This window comes from Oxyura jamaicensis, chromosome 4, assembly GCF_011077185.1.
Source record: "Oxyura jamaicensis isolate SHBP4307 breed ruddy duck chromosome 4, BPBGC_Ojam_1.0, whole genome shotgun sequence".
Taxonomy (NCBI): domain Eukaryota; kingdom Metazoa; phylum Chordata; class Aves; order Anseriformes; family Anatidae; genus Oxyura; species Oxyura jamaicensis.
Genome location: NC_048896.1, coordinates 54,688,894 through 54,700,295, shown reverse-complemented (window position 1 = coordinate 54,700,295; position 11,402 = coordinate 54,688,894). Strand labels below are relative to the sequence as shown.

At 43.2% G+C, this 11,402-nt stretch overlaps 1 protein-coding gene and 1 long non-coding RNA gene across 2 annotated transcripts in view; one reads left to right on the top strand and one right to left on the bottom strand.

Annotated features, from left to right (window-relative positions):
- Positions 1 to 2,618: 2,618 nt before the first annotated feature.
- On the bottom strand, positions 2,619 to 5,803 carry LOC118165432. The gene is made up of 3 exons (XR_004750040.1): positions 5,598 to 5,803; positions 5,335 to 5,509; positions 2,619 to 5,179 (listed from the first exon to the last, which is right to left on the bottom strand). It is a non-coding gene; the product is annotated as an uncharacterized LOC118165432 (long non-coding RNA).
- Positions 5,804 to 5,960: 157 nt separating this feature from the next.
- SMAD1 (SMAD family member 1) overlaps positions 5,961 to 11,402 on the top strand; it is a 47,473-nt gene continuing 42,031 nt past the window's right edge. The window contains exon 1 of the mRNA XM_035323421.1: positions 5,961 to 6,211. The gene's annotated coding sequence lies outside the window, so the exon portion shown is untranslated. The remainder of the gene's footprint in view (positions 6,212 to 11,402) is intronic.

Genomic DNA, 11,402 nt, shown 5'->3' with positions numbered 1-11,402 from the left:
TTCTCTTCTCTTCTCTTCTCTTCTCTTCTCTTCCTCTTCTCTTTTCTTTTCTTCTCTTCTCTTCCTCTTCTCTTTTCTTTTCTTCTCTTTGCTTTGCTTTGCTTTGCTTTGCTTTTCCTCTCCTATTTTAAAGAGTCATTGACTGTGGGATTTACAAAACAGCTTTCCTAAGTGTTAGTAAGCCATGTAGTCCTTTCCCTTCTCTCTGATACTTCTGACAACAGCAGAATCTCTGGGTATGCATGGCATGATTCGGTCATGAATACAGACCAAATACATATAGAAAAAATAATAAAATTACACAAAAATAAAGAGTAATAAATTGATTTGTCAGGGCTGAAAATTAGAGAACCTTTTTTTGAGAGGCTGTAGTGCTCCTCTCCACTTGGGAAGAGTCATGGCATTTCTCAGGGAAAGAAGAGATGAGTTTTGTGTCAAGAGATGAGCTATGAGCTGTAAACCAGCACCAGCTAAGTCTCAGTTTTGCACCTAAGTATTGAAAATATGTTTTTCATAATTGTGAGCTGCAACCTGAACCTGGGGGAGAAAACCACTATTAGTTCTGTTTACTGAATAAAGTGGGTCTTTTGGAAAGAATGTATATGAGCATGCAATCAAAGACAGGTGTCAGGATGCAACTCAACTGAATACTTGATTAAGATTACACCAACAACATTGATTGTGATTGTGACACTTTTTAACTGTTTAATTTCGCAATTTTTATTTATAGTGAGGATTTATAGATGTGATTTGTGCAATAATATATGCAGAGAGGGCTGCTTTTAAATCTACTCAACTTGTTTGTCATAAATTTGGCTATTTTTGGTCAAGCAAGAAAATAATGGAATTTAATATTGGTCTCAGTGCCCTTGACATGCAGGCAACCTTTCCAACACTGTGTGACTGCCAGGATGTTTGAAATTTACAAGCTAATTTCCTCCTGAAAGTGCAAACAGAAACTGATACATGTGCATTTATTCTCATGGCTATCTTTTATTGAGAACTCACTAAGAACTCATTGCCTTTGGATTACTAATTAAACGCTAATTTACTCACACCGGCTCACTGAATTCCTCAGGCCAATCACTCTTTCTCCTCACATTCTCTTATTCACCAGTGAGCCCAGCTCCTGTGCTTATCATAGTCCTTCTAACACCACGTTTGCAGCTGTGCTCAGAATGAAAGAATTTTTCATTGCTTAAAAAGAAGCTCGCTATGTCTATCGCAGTTTCATAGCCACTTTAAACTGTCTGAAGCCAACAACACTATTAAAAAGATAAGTTTTGCCCTTTCTTCCACCTCAGCCCTGCCCCTGCACAGGCTCAGCACAAGGTTTTGGACAACCACACAGAGATCGGGGAACTGATTCAAATTAAAAATGAACTTGGGCCCTTGGAAAAACATTTGTTTTTCCCAGCCAGATCAGTTCCCTAGGCCTGTTCAGTTTGCAGCTGCACCAGCAATTGTGCCAGCACAAAGGGGGTGAGTGACGCGGGGTTAGGGATGAGCAGCCGTTGTGCAGGAGGAAGGGGGTGACTGTTTTACTGCTGACTTGTGCAGCCAAAAGTGACACTGAACTCTGGCAATGTGAGTTAGACTTGCCCCAGTTCAGAAAAACTGAAAAGAGGTTTCTGAATTCCTCAAGATTTATACTAAGTACCATTTATATAGGGAATGAAAATGAGGCACAATACCGTTTTATGATTTTAATCTTTATATAGAAAGGGCTTATTATTTTGTCACAAGTTTTAACAACACATGGAAGTAAAAGGCTGCATTTAGATGCAATATATGTGATCATGTTAGTCTTCCAATGGTGTAATTTAGTTGTCTTCTCTTTGGGTATAAAGGAGATAGATCTCTGTCTCCAGATAGTTACCACTGTTCACCAAGCCTGCATCCATCACCACGATCCAGTCCCACCCCAAAGCTGCTTTAGCCTATGGGCAGTGGTGCAGCAAGCTGTGACACACAGCTGCTCGCACAGCACCAGTGTTTAGTGCAGTGGTCATACAGTGCAACCGAGTGAATCTACCTTCAAAAGTTTCTAAACAACCACAGTCAAGACCCAAAGAGAAAATTTCCCTCTCTAGAACAGCACAATCCTGGCGCAGCAGAGCAGGCAGCAGAACTGTGCTTGGTGGCAGTATGCAATTTGCTGGCAGAACTGAGCAGCAACCCACTATTCTTTCCTTCTTCACCAGTAATACAATATTGCTGGAGCAAAGTACTTAGAGAAAAACACCAATAAAGGAGATAAGGGAGCACCCTGCTTAGTACTTTTTCTCACCCTGAACCTTTTGGATTCTTAACTTTTAATAAGGATCTTGGCAGCTTTAGCCAGCTACATTAATCTTAGGCAAGTAATGAATTTTGGTCTGAATCCCATCATCTCAAGAGTGGAAAAGATGAATGACTGCTCAATCTGATCAAAGACTTTTCTGGCATTTTTAGACAGATTTATAGCAGAAGCTTTATTTAATGCAAGAGAAAAATACATATAATAATCTTGGAAGTTATCATCTCCACATTTATTCTATATAAATCCCACTTAATCATGGTAGGCCAGTTTAGGAAGAACTTCTAAGTTAGAGTGAAATGGTTCTTTGTTCTTTGGTGTATGTGAGTGAGTCAGGAAGCAAAGGTAGGTCCCAAAGAAGACTTTTGACTCTACAGGGACAAACTCATGAAGGGTTCATTTTAGTAAATGCTGGACACACTGAAGAAGGCGTATAGAAAACCCTCACAACTTCTACCTTTAAGGCCTTTATAGCTTACTTCCTCTAGGTTTGTGTGCAACCTGCACAGTGCCAGCTCAAAGCTTCTCTTCAGGGTAAGCAAAGTTGAATCTCGATGCTTGAGGATGCGGTCAGATCAGCCTCTGGCACAGAACAGCTGCTGAGGCACTGTCCTTCTGCTCTCCCCCTGCCCCAGCTGCCTGCAGATGCCAGCAGAGCGCTCAGCAGGGAAAAGGGGGGACAGGAGGGCCACTGTGTCCTCTTTAATGGGGACAGGGTGTCAGGTGAGCAGCTCAGCTCAGCTGCAGCTGTCATTTTGATGCCCCATTCAGATGGCCTTTGGAGGCCACAGTTCATCCACCCCATGGGCACCATACCACTCCTGCTGCTGTGCAGGGCTCAAATACCCTTGCCCAGCACAGACCCAACTGCCTTTCTCGGCAGTGGAAATCAGCTGCCAACTCTGTGCTACCAGGGCTAGCCAGTGCCTTGTACCCAAAGGGGTTTGGAAAACTGTACTGAGCTCTTTGCAGTTATGATGACCTCTTAAAAATACTTCTTACCTTCTCCCACATGCTGTCTTCTGCCTGAGGCATCTTTCCCAAACAGATTTGTGTAACTGCTAAACAGTCTGCATATCCACTTTTAATAATGCTGTGGTGGGAGGCTTGTTTAATACCTCACCTATTTAAAGAAGACAAGCCATGGAGGACAGAGGCTGATAAGTACTTTTTACCAACCAGCCCAGGAAAGAAGGAAATTATGAAATCAAGTATCCTTAGAAAGCCATTATTCTTCCTGACAGAACTCCTCTCCTCTCAGAAAATACTGCTCATATTTTCCCATGCTAGGGCAATACTGTAATGGCTAAAACGAAAATGACTCTAGTGATTTTAATGTAAATAATAAGTTAGGTGTTTGATACAATTTAATTAGCCACAAAGCTCTAGTTTCTGGCACAAACCTGGTAAACCTAAAGGCGAAGCAAAGTTACTGTGTTTGGTGCTAAACTGTCTCCAGAAGGCACTTGCTAGCCCTGGAACCCCTGTGAATAAGCCAGATGAAACATGCTGCCTGGCTGAGGTTAACAAGAAATACTAAATAATAATCTGCATATAAACTCTGATTTTAGAGGATGATTGAAAGCTAATAGTAAAGGTAGCAGTTGTCATCATAGTATTTCTTAAATATTTGTTATGTGATGTAATAGAAAAAAATATGCAATATAATGAGTGTCTTAGCACTATGCCTTCTAATAAGCTGTTTTTGAGAGCCAGATTTTAAAGGTGATTAGGCAGGTGCTTGCCGAGATTTTAAAAAGTGTCTAAGAGATTAATGCTGCCTTTGAAAATCTTATTAGAAGTTTATCTGCATAAATGCCCCAATTCCACTAAAGATCAGGCTTATGAGCCTTATAACTGATGGTTTCATTTGATTTTACACCTGATCTGATGAAAAGTCAGACTGTTTCCAAAAAAACTGTTTGTCTCCTTCATTGCTCCTAGCCCCATGTCATGTTTTCTTGCAGCAGACTGAACACTAATGTCATTGCACAGTAGGATATGAAAAAAGAAATAATGTCCTCTGTAACATCTTCAGGTAGAACAATTACGTGGCCCAACTGATCAAGCCAGCTCTGACCAACCCTCTGACCAACCCTGTCCAGAACAGTCGTTCAGGTTATTAAACATCAGCACAAGGCCACACTGGCCTATTTTGTTGCCCTGTATAGGTAAAAGAGCATATTAATGCGATCCTCCCCAAGCCTCAGTCTAAGAAGAAAATTAATTTTCTCATACCGAAGCGAACCAACCAGTCAACCCTAACAACAACAGAAGAGGTAAAAATGTGGTTCTAACAAGACACCTGACAAACTGCAGTGCTTCCCTAATTACTGTCTTGTCATATCTGCTTAGTGTGAACCATGCACTGAATAGATGCTCGGAGCCTGCTGCCCATCCCAGGCCTTCTCCACATATTTCTCCATGTGAAACTGGAGCGCTGAGGTACTGCTGTTGGCGCAGTCACTACTGCTGCACCCGGACACCTGGCCCTGATTTCAGCACAAAAAGAGTAACAGCCTCTTGTTTCTTCTGTGCATTGCTTGGAAATGTCTTCATTACACTGATAATATCTCAGTTGCATTGTGCTCCTCCTGACCTTGGGCAAGCCATTTCAGTTCTGTTTCTTCAGAATCCTTGCACACCTGGGAGGATGGATGTGCCAAGCCAGGACTGCTGTTCCCGTAATCTGCAGGGCCTCAGTCTCGCTGTGCTTTAAAATGAGGTTAATGCTGTACATAGGGCTTCCTATGCACACAAAAATGTACTGGTGTAGGTATAGAGATGTGATTATGCCAGTACAGATGTATCATACGTGATCTTTTCTCATGTAGAAATGTCTTCCATTTCATACTTCGTATCTCCTTCCAGGAATGACGACTGGGTGAAAGCCAAGGTATTTGTTAAAACAAAACAAAACAAAAAACAAACAAACAAACAACAACAACAAAAAAAACACATTTCAATTCACTCATACATGTGCTGTGCTCATCTGAGTAAAGACTCCTATAGCCACAGTTGGTAGCGAAGCTCACCTTTCCTCGAGCGGGCTCCAAACGTCCAAGTAGACCCACTTCAGAGCAGAGTGTGCGGATTCAGAGTTTGGCTCCATGTCAAAGGGCTGCAGGGGTGAGACCTCATTCCCCTACACCTGACCGCACAAGAAGCCTCACGCGCCTTCACGGGTTTCCTCATAGACATTAGGAGTACCTGAAAAGCACACAGGGCCAGGATGAGGCCCGCACGTACAGCACCTCGGGGTAAAGCGGTGTGTTACGGGAAGGTGTCACTAAATCACCTTCCGTATTAAACATGGACTGAGCGGGGGCTAAGGGAGTGTATCCCCTGCGAGAGCCAGAGGCAGGCCGAAACCCCAGGCAAGCAGCGTGCTGCCAATTACTCCAGCTAATTGCCAGCCTGCCGGTGCTCGCCCTTCTCCTCGAAGCCCAGCCGCAGCCTGCGGGCTCCCGGCCGCCCCGCGGGCCGAGGGGCCGAGCCGGTCCGGCCCAGCCCGGGGGCGGTCACTGGGAGAGGATCCCTTTTGCCGGTCTGTCCGTCCGTCCGTCCGTCCGAGCGGAGGCTGGGCGGCTCCGACCGCCTGACGCCAGCCAGGCCGGCTCAGCCCCGGCGCGGAGGCAGGGCGAGCGCGGGGCTGCCCGGCGGCGGCGCAGCGAGCGGGGAGCCCCCGCCCGGCCCGGCCCGGCCCCCTTCTTCCCCTCAGCCGCCAACAACTTGGCGGCTTCGAGCCTCAGCGGGCGGCTGCGCCCTCCTCGTCCTCCGTCCTTCCTCCCCGCGGGGGTCCCCGGGCAGGGCGAGGGGCCGTGGCGAGGCCCCGGGGAAGCGGCTCGGTGCCCTCTCCTCGCCGGCATGATGGCGGCCCTCCCCGCCGGGGCGCGGGCTCCAAGTTTCTGGGTAGGTGCCGCCGCCGCGGGCTCGGAGGGACGGGAGGGAAGGGGACCCCAACCCCGGCGCCGACCCCGGGCCCGGCCCCCGTCAGGACAGGGCAGGCTCCTGCCTTTGTGTTTTGCGGGGAAAAAGCCCTGGGGCTCGGACGGACTGCGGCTGGCCCGCCTTGCCGTCCTCCTTCCCTGCCGTCCTTTCTTCACGCGGCCCCTTCCCCTCGTTTCCCTCTTTTTTTTTCTTTCTAATTAACGTTTAAAATGAAAAATCTCTGCTCGGAGGTCAAGGAAAGTTCACTTTTTTTTTTTTTTTTTTTTGGTCTTTCTCCCTGTTTGGATGCCCGAGATTTTCCTTTCCTTCGTCTCGTTTCTTCATGTACCCGGGCTGTACAGCCGAGTCCTCTTATCCTGAAAGCAGCTCCCTGAAGCTGCTGGAAGCGTCCTGGTGTGGAAACACTCAGTCATGCATTCAAAAAAATGGGCCAAATCCTGATTTATTTTTTTTTTCATTTTATCAACTGAAGTCAGTGGGAGTTGTGACTGAGGAAGGACTGCTGTGCTTGCTCTTTTGTTAGTAGATCAATCTGAAGAAGATACGGGGTCTGACCTTATACTTTGTTTTTCTGGGATACAAATGATCTTTAAGAATAAGCTGTAGCTGTTATTTTGGTATATTTTAGGAAAAAAACAGTGTTTGCTGCATGTAAAATGAGGTATCGGCTTTATTTGGGGAAGGAGAGGTATTGTTGGCTCGAGGTGGGGAGGAGGAGAGTAGATGTGTATTCCAGATACAAGCAAATGGAAAAGATCGCTGCCGTGAAACATGGCATTGTTTAATGGATGTCAGAGCTTAAAGACACCGCATCTCGAAACTAACGTGTTGAGGGAATAGCTGTTTCACACGTGTCATAACTCATACCTCAAATCTCTTTTGCACAGAGGAGAGTAGTCAAAAAGAGAAAACTTTGATTCATTTTTTTCCCCCCCAATAGTTCTGCGTGTTTTTAAGCAGCACTCGAGAATAAGACTAAAAGCTTTAGCTAACCCAGCCCACAGAGACTGCTTCTCTCCCCAGGCATGTGTGTAGCACATTCTGCTGGTCCTCCTGTGGCCCTCTGCACCTTGTCCTGTCAAACAATAGGAGCAAATCATGTGAGGGAACTTGGGGTGTCAACATTGACTTTATTTTGTTATTTTAATTGTCTGTAATTGCTTGGCTGAATTACAGGAGATTAGTTTGTTAGTTGCAACTGATTAATGCTCATTTTGTTTTTCCACTGAATCGGAGAGCAGTCCTGTGAAGCTTATTAGTGGTTCCCGTTGGATTTCAGCGAGAGTTTGGAGCGCTTGCTTCTTCGCTGTGACTAGGAGATCATCAATATGACAATGAAAGCTATCTAGCCCCTTTTGGAGTTCTTGCCCAGGTCAGAAGGATCAAATCCTTGCAGCTTACTTCCGACTGTAAGTAGGAACTTGAGAGAAATTTCCCTTGAGTTGGGTGATCCAGAAGCCTTCCACAGCTACTGGAGAGGATCAGTTCCGGGCATGATCGGGTTACCCTAAGGGTAGGGATTTGTCCTTGCTTCAGTTTTGGCCCCATCAACCGCTAGGTATGTAATCAAATACATTTTTTCCTACTGTGTCCTGTTCAGCTTTCCTTTTTGTCTACCCTTGAAGATGTGATGATCCGGTACATTTGAGAAAAGTGACTGAATAAGCAGATGGAGATGTTTCTGTTTCTGGTTAAGTATTAAGTATCAAATCAGGTGTTTGAAAGCTGATGAGTTTAGTTTTGGTGTTCCTCTGTAGTCTGAACACAAAGCAAGGAGTGGAATGTACATAAGAGTAATACAAAGGTTTAGAAAAGTATTTACTGTGTTTTAGAATACTGGCAATATATTTGGATTAGGTTGTGAGTTACATTGCTTGGTATAAAGATTTAAATTTCAAAAATGAAGGGGTTATGACTTTTTTTTTTTTTTAAATTGAAGCATGAATGCACTGTATATCACACATGGCCAGTGGTGTGCTCTGTGAAGCCCAAGCTGTGTGTGTAAAATAAAAGCTTATTTGAGTAGTCTTACCAAGCCTAATGGAGGCATCATCTCAGCTTTATAAATAATGTAAGTTGTGTATAATGTGGAGTCCCCAGAGACTGCAGAGAAAGCATCATTACCAGCCTTTTCAACCTGCTGGAGATCTTAAATTGATTTACAGCACTGAACTGGTGCAAAATGATACATCAGGATGACACAGGGTCAACCTGTAAAAGTCTATGATGTGAGCCCGTTAGTTCAGTCACCATAATTAAACCGTATTATGAGGGCAGCAAAGCAAGTGTCTGTGACACGTCCCATTGTGCTTCAGATATGGTTGGTTTAAGAATCAAATACAGAGAGCACTGTGTTTATTATTGAAGTTATGCAAAGAGTAGCTGAAATTAAAGCTTGTGGTGCTGTGAAGAATAAATACTGAACCAATTTAGGCTGACTCTTCACCTCTTTCTTGTAGTCATTAGCAGCTGAAATAGATGAAGGCATGTGCAGTGTGGAGGTGTGTGTGTGGAGAAGTGATTGTTAGTGAATGTCTCTGACTTTTATATACTCTCTAGTCTCAAAACCAACTCGACTTTACCTGCAGACTGCACATTAGATATCAAATGGACAAACAGGCAAAAAAATTAACTTTGTTTTTCTCATATTTTTGTCCTACAAAATGCTTTAACTGTCTGTGGAAACATTCTTGCAGATCCGAGTTCTTTTATAAGACAGAGCTGCTTAGTCATAACTTGAACTATATGACCAAACTTATTTTAGAACATAGACTGTAATTTTGAGTATGGGTTGGCATAGATCACCCTACTTTTCTTAGTGTAGGCAACTGCAAGCTTCAGATTCATGTTTCTGCTCTAAATAGCTTAAAGTAGTGTGCCACAGACAGTAAAATGTTTAATGCATTACATATTACTCATCTTAGGTCTTGCCACTTCTGCTGATAAAATCACTATGAAGTGTTTTGGGGAAAATCCTGCTAAAGCTCCTTTTCTTTTTTCCAGGACTCAGCGTGCTAGTTGGAGATTTGAGGGATTTGGATGTGTTTTAGTAGTTAAACCAACTTTTCATACCTGAGTCGGTGTGAACTCTACATCTCTTGAGCTTCTCTGCTCCAAGAAAGAAACATACCTTATTTTTACTTGCTGATTTTTCACTCAAGGGTAACTAGAAAGCTAATTTTGAGAGAAGCAAGGAAAAGTCACTAGTGGTGAAATAGCTGTTAGCATTCGTCTTCAGTTACATCTCAACAAGATGTGCTTTAGCTGAGATGCTTTCTGAGCAGTCAGTAAAAGAACTGAAACTCGCATTTGGGTGCAGGGTCTTCTAACGTGTTGGTATGGAGCTCTTTTCTGTTGTGTCAGTGCAGGTGAATTAATGGAGTGACCTAACTGAAAACAAGGCCATACAAATCTGTTAAAAAGAAAATTGGATTTAATGAAATGCTTTATGGTTAATGAAGTGGTTCTACTGATGATTTATTTTATTCTATCTTTTTTTAATTTGTGGCTTAGGTTTTGATGACAGGCTCAGTTTTGCGTGCAGAGCAGGGAAGAGTCTGCTCTCTCCTCACAAAAAGTTGTGTCCTAGTATCTACCGGCTAGTATTGTTCCGCAAGCCTTATATGTATTCAAAAATTGAATGCATACAAGTCTTAATAAAGAAGATACACAGTTCCTAGAAATTTACCTTTGAAATTTCTTTATCAGAGAAGTTGCATTTAAACAATAAGCACCAATTTGGCAAGCGTAGCCTGAAATGCTTGCGATTTAAAGGCTCATCTACACAGGCATCTTAGGCTGCTCTAGCCATTTTGCACCAGCTGCAATGGTGTAACTTGGAACAGCATAGAGGATTTTCATGTTAGTGTTTTTTGCTTCGGATGGGAATCAAGTTATTTTAAAGTGGTACTTTTTAAAAAATTGATAGAGCTGTATCCATGCAGACTGCTATATAACAGCTATTTCCATGAGAATGTGGCTGTTCTTCAAGATTGCAAACAACAAGGGAAAACGTTAGATTAGGCCTTTTGTGAAGGGCTTTGCAGTGGGTGGGTTCAGGGGTGATGAGAAGGACACTCTGAGCTGTTAATGGCTGCCACAAAGATCTCTATCCTCCCCCGAGAACAAACGTTAATTTGCATTAGAGAAGCTTTTTTGTTTTGTGTGTATTTGAATGGGGGTGTCTTTGTTTTTTAACAGGATAGAGAAGCCAAACATTTCATAAAACAAACAGCCTAATTTCAAGGAATGCAAAATGTTTTCCAGAATGAAGCCAGGTTGTAGAGGATCTGTTCCCACTTCAGCTTTTTGCCTGCATGTGTTGGCTTTGGAAGTGCCTCCTTGCTAAATGGAAGCAAAGCTGGAGCACGCTACTTCAAATTAGATTGGGTGAAGTATTCAGCACACATAACGCTGAGCTCTACCCAGTTGTGTAGATAGGTCAATTTTTGTTAGTATTTTTCCTTCTGTGGAAGGAGGGACTTGCCAGTGCGGAGAACTTGACACATACAGCAATTCTGGACACTTGCACAATGTGGTCATGTTGATATAACTCTAATTGGTCTGGGCCAATGTCACTTTTATTTTGATATAGACTACCCACATGGGAGTGCGATGTTAGAATAGATGTCACCCATCTTTCTCATTTTGTTCTTCCCCCACCCTTTTGCCTAGCATGCAGGGGCAAGGTCTGGAGTACAAGGAGGAAGACAAATTATTTTTAAACATGCCTTTATATAAGTCATTATATTTAGGCACTGTTCAAAGCAGTGTCATCCAAAGGCAACTATTATGTTGACTTGGCATGTAGGCAAATCATTAATGTGGTTCACCAGTGATTTTTTGAAACATTATTTCATATTTCTGTGCTTATAAAGGGAACTTTTCCCAACATGGCGAGAGATGAGACTGTCTAAATAGCACTTAATGGTATTCAGAAGTATTTAACTTGGAAAGTTTTGTCATTACAAGCATTAAAATGCCAATCCACATCAAAGTAATATGTGACTATCAATCCAGTATTGAATAACTTGGAAATCAGATATCTGTGATTTTTTTTTTTTTTTACAGTGTTAAAATAATTATAGACAGAATCTTGAGTGTCTTCATTCTCCTCACTTCTGTGCCCAGAAGCTTCTGTACCCGTGGGTGT